Raw genomic sequence first — 4,825 nt, forward strand, 5'->3', positions numbered from 1 at the left:
CTTCCTCCGCCATCAGGTGCTGACCTTCGCTGCAGGATGCCATCCTCTCCCTCCGCTGTGGCTGCTGTCCTCCAAACCTACCTGGCCGGGTACCCGGCTACCAGGCCTGGTAATTTTCTTTTTTCCCCGGGTACCCGGTTTTTTTTTAGGACCTGGTCCATCACTAGTGTATCTATCTATTGATATAGATAGCTGCAGTGTGAGTGTATATGGAGGTCCTTCAATGTATTTGCAATTTAATTTTTATTAAAAATGAATCTATATAACTATACAAAATTGTCTATTATTTATGAAAATAGCCCACATTTAGCCTATAATATTAATAATCCCCTCAGAACAGGGCACTCACTACTGGCCAATAAATTATATATATATGAGAGCAAGGGCGATGTGTGTCCTACGTAGTTGCACACGCAGGGGGGCGTGCCTGTGACGTCACGTGAATGGTTCGCCCTCATTAGCCAAACCACGCACGTGACCAGGGCAAGTGCGACAAATTAAAAAGTATTTGTCTCGCCAAGCCGCTGAGCGCAGAGCGCTAACGGACGCGCCCGCTAGTCAATTACATTGTCGTAATTTGCAGCTGTTTCAGCTGTTGGAGGTTAGTGGCCCCTCCCTCCCAGGTTTTAAGCCCGCCCCTCCCCACTTCCCAAGTTAGCAGGTCCTTTTCATTTTACTGGATATAGATCCAATGTTGGTCTTTCTCCCTCCTAATAGAGGTAAATGAGAATGTTAATCCTAAAAGAGGTATATTAGTATTTTATCTGGTAGTGTTAGGACCTGTGAACTGGGTCTGCCTTGTTGTGGCTCACAGGCATACAATGCTTTTTCAAGAGAATATATAAGTATTTTACTGTGTATTTTTGTCATATTGGATATAGCATTGGACTTCTCTGTTGCTTGTTGTATACATTTGCCACGCTCAATTGCTCTCCTTTTTCCCACAAAAAGCTTGCTGGGGTTCTGTGTGTTTAACTGATTCGTGATTGGTCAGGGATGAGAAGGGGGCAGGGATAACAAAAAGAGGAGAGACTATCGGTGGCCAAGCAGAGGGCGAGCCTGGGATTTGGGAGGAGGGTGGGTTGGCCAGGGGTTTCTTAGCAGGCGTCGTTAGTAATGGTCAGCATGTGTTACTGGCCAAAGTGCTGTGGTGCCGGGCAGTAGATGATGAATATTAGGGGCACGAAACTCTGTGCTGGTCATAGAGTGATCAATGTTAGTCCTTCTGTCTTCACAAGGAGAAAGGAAACTGGCCCCAGCTTGACCGATGTCACTCTTCATGCCTTTAACAGAGCTTGGCACAGTACTGGCAACGTGAAGGCCCTGAGAATCTGTGCTGGGCGCAGGATCATGGTCACGAGTTTTGGGTGCAGGGTGACAGTAGAAGGCTGGGGGTGAGGGGAGTCAGGAGAGAGGGGGAGCAGGACACGGAGAATAACACACCACAGAGAGAGAGAGAGAGACACACACACAGACTGACTGACTGACACACACACACACAAGTAATTCAGTTACTATAAATATAGAAGTGCAAATAGCTAAAACACGCATTCTAAGTCAAACTTATGTGTTTTGGCACTAAAATTGTGTTTTTATATTTAATTGAAAACATCACCATTACAAATACAATTTCTGTGACAAACCAGTGACAAAATACAAAGAAGTTTCACTTAAAATGCATAGATAGGGATTCTGGAAATATATATATATATATATATATATATATATATATGTATATAGCAACTGTAAATATTACTGAATGTTCATTTGCATGTCTTAGACAGGTCTGCAACCCTGTCTTTCCCCATTGTCACCCAGCATACAGCGCTTCCACTGCAGCAAGGGATTCTGGGAAATGACATGCAAATGAGCACTCAGTGCCACCTTTTGTCTCAAGCTCGTATTACACAAGCCAATCCTCAAGCCAATGCATGCTGTTTTAAACACAGCTTTTAAACAGAGGCTGGGATGAGATGCAAAGCCATTAGACCTACTCACATACATGTTTCAACCTTGATGGGTATCATCAGTGTGAGGCTGGTCTTAATGGCTAGCAGGTTTGAGACTAGACTAGGTAATCACCACTGTCATTAAGGTTATGGTGGGTAAAAAAAGTGACAAAAACCCTCCACAGTAAAGCATAAAGCAACTGTAAATATTACTGTATGTTCATTTGCATGTCTTAGACAGGTCTGCAACCCTGTCTTTCCCCATTGTCACCCAGCATACAGCGCTTCCACTGCAGCAAGGGATTCTGGGAAATGACATGCAAATGAGCACACAGTGCCACGTTTTGCTTCAAAAACCATTTTTAACATGGTTCCCTATAGGCTTAAGCTTGCTGCATGGTCACAGCTTTGAGCACAGCCAGGGTTAAGGTGCATACCCAGAAAACCACCCACAGACAGCTGTTTCGACCTTAATGGGTCTCATCAGTGTGGGGTTGATTAACTGGGTATGCAATGAAGCTAAAGGATAGGCCAACCATAATACTGAGTTAAGTTATGGTGAGTAAAAAAAGTGACAAAAACCCTCCACAGCAAAGCAAATATGCAAATGTAAATACAACTGTATGCTCATTTGCATGTCTTAGGCAGGTCTGCAACCCCACCTTTCCCCATCATCACCCAGCACACAGCACTTCCACTGCAGCAAGGGATTCTGGGAAATATATATATATACAGTACCGACACACTTTATTCGAGTGTGGTCGGTACCGCAAGCCGGGAAATCTCCCGGCTTGCTAGTGGCCGCCCCTCGGCGTGCGCGCGGTCACGCGTCTTCGGGAGCGTGCGCCCCCTGCATGCGCGTCCAGGGGCTCCCCGAGGGAGCCCTGGTGTCCCGCGATCGCGGGACAGCGGCAGGGGGTTCCGGGGGACCCGGCAGCGGTAGGGAGAGCGCCCCGATCGGAGGGCGCTCTTCCGCTGCTTCGGCGCGCGCCCGTCACTCTCGGGCGCGCGCCAGGCTACTGCTGCGGCAGAGAACGGGCAAATGCTCGAATAAACTCTGCCGCAGCAGTATATATTTGAAAACATTGTATGTTAGCTGTGCTTATGGCCAATCTGATTGTTCCGTCGATCTGTCACTCAACCTCTGGCCAATCAGATTGGGCCGTGGCCCGGCCCCGCCCCCACACACCTCATTGGCCTGTGTGCTTTGCTTACCACACTGGCACACTCGGACCGGCACTCTCGCTCCCCCTCCCACCTCCTGACCCCAGTGCCACCCTGCTTCCTTGGACCCACCTACCCTGGCCTCCGCTGTTCCTGCCCGCCAGATCCCTGGTTCATTCCACCACTTTTTGCCTATCCCTATCTCCCGGATCTCCCCCCCCCCACATCCCTGCAGCCTCACGCCGGCAAATCGTTTTCTGGAGAGGGGGTACAGCCCTGCAGATGTTAAGTATGCACTGGACAGAGTCAACACACTGGATGAGAAATCCCTGGGGAGCAGTCATCAAAAGGTGGAACAACAGACCAGATTCAATGTGATCAGTACATTTAGTACGGCTTCCACACAAATCCAACGTAGTGTGAAGCGGAACTGGCATGTCCTTGCACAAGATGATAAGATAGGGCATTATTTTGTAGAACCACCTCTTTTTTGCTTCAGGCGGGGACCCTCAATTGGAGATATGATTACTCAATCCGATCCAGTTGAGAAATATTCCAGAAACACTACATGGCTAACACTCAAACCAGGCTCTTACAAATGTAAGGGTTGTACCAACTGCCAATATATGCAGGTTGGACCAACATATTGTCATCCACATAGTGGGGTGAAGATTAAAATACAACAATTTCTTAACTGTGAATCCAAATTTGTAATTGTTAGGACCAGTATGTCAGGCCAGAGTCTGCACTCATGTTAAGCTTCCATTTTGTATGGTCATAACTAGTTAAGATTCTGTAGTCAGCCTTTTTGCTGAAATATAATTCATAAATGCACTCAGTTTCTCTGCTAAATTGCATTTCCTTTCTTCCTGGTCAGGATATTACTAGATACTTTTGTGATGTCAATTTCCTGGTGTTTTAGTAGAATATAATAGAATGGTTCTCTGCAAGAAGCAAGATAATGAAATAAAGTTGCTAAGACTCAAGGTCTCTTTGGATAACAGACAATGAATAAGCTATGTATTTAGACAATTGCTTGTATTGAAAAGAAACACGTCTCAAAAGTCACGCCACTAATATGTCCTGCCCCTAAATCACGCCTCTAATCAAAGCTACGCCCAAGACACACCTAGTATACGCCCAGGACACGCCTATGTTACGCCTCTAACCAATATCTTTTTTATTTCTGTATAAAAATCATTACCCTATGAGTAATAAATTGAGACAAAGGATTTGAAACCTGGCGTGCGTTACGTTTCATTTCGTTCGTCTACCAGGCCTGAAGTTCATCAAAGACCGGAGATAACAGTGGGAGGGCGTGTAAAGCTTCTCCGGGGAAGTCTGCTGCAAAATGGTGCAGATGGTGTATCCAGTCACAAGGCTTCAGTTTACTTGGTAGAGGAAAGGCTCAGTTCTGAAGCATAGGCGAGGAATTTAGATTTTCCTTCAGTAATATACTTGATCAAATGCCCTTGCGGGTTGGTCTATATTGGAAAAACAGTTAGAATGTTAAAAGAACGTATTGCCATTCACAGTTCAACCATACGCAAAGCATTGTTATCGGATGCAAATGACCAGGAGTTCAAATGCTTTCCGGTTGCCAAGCATTTTAGAGATAAAAAACATTCATTGGCAACCTTCAGATGCATGCCCATTTTGCAAATCCCAGTGCCCAATCGAGGGGGGGACAGAAATAGACTTTTATTACAAAG

The sequence above is a fragment of the Ascaphus truei genome, chromosome 5 (genome assembly GCF_040206685.1).
Source record: "Ascaphus truei isolate aAscTru1 chromosome 5, aAscTru1.hap1, whole genome shotgun sequence".
NCBI lineage: Eukaryota > Metazoa > Chordata > Amphibia > Anura > Ascaphidae > Ascaphus > Ascaphus truei.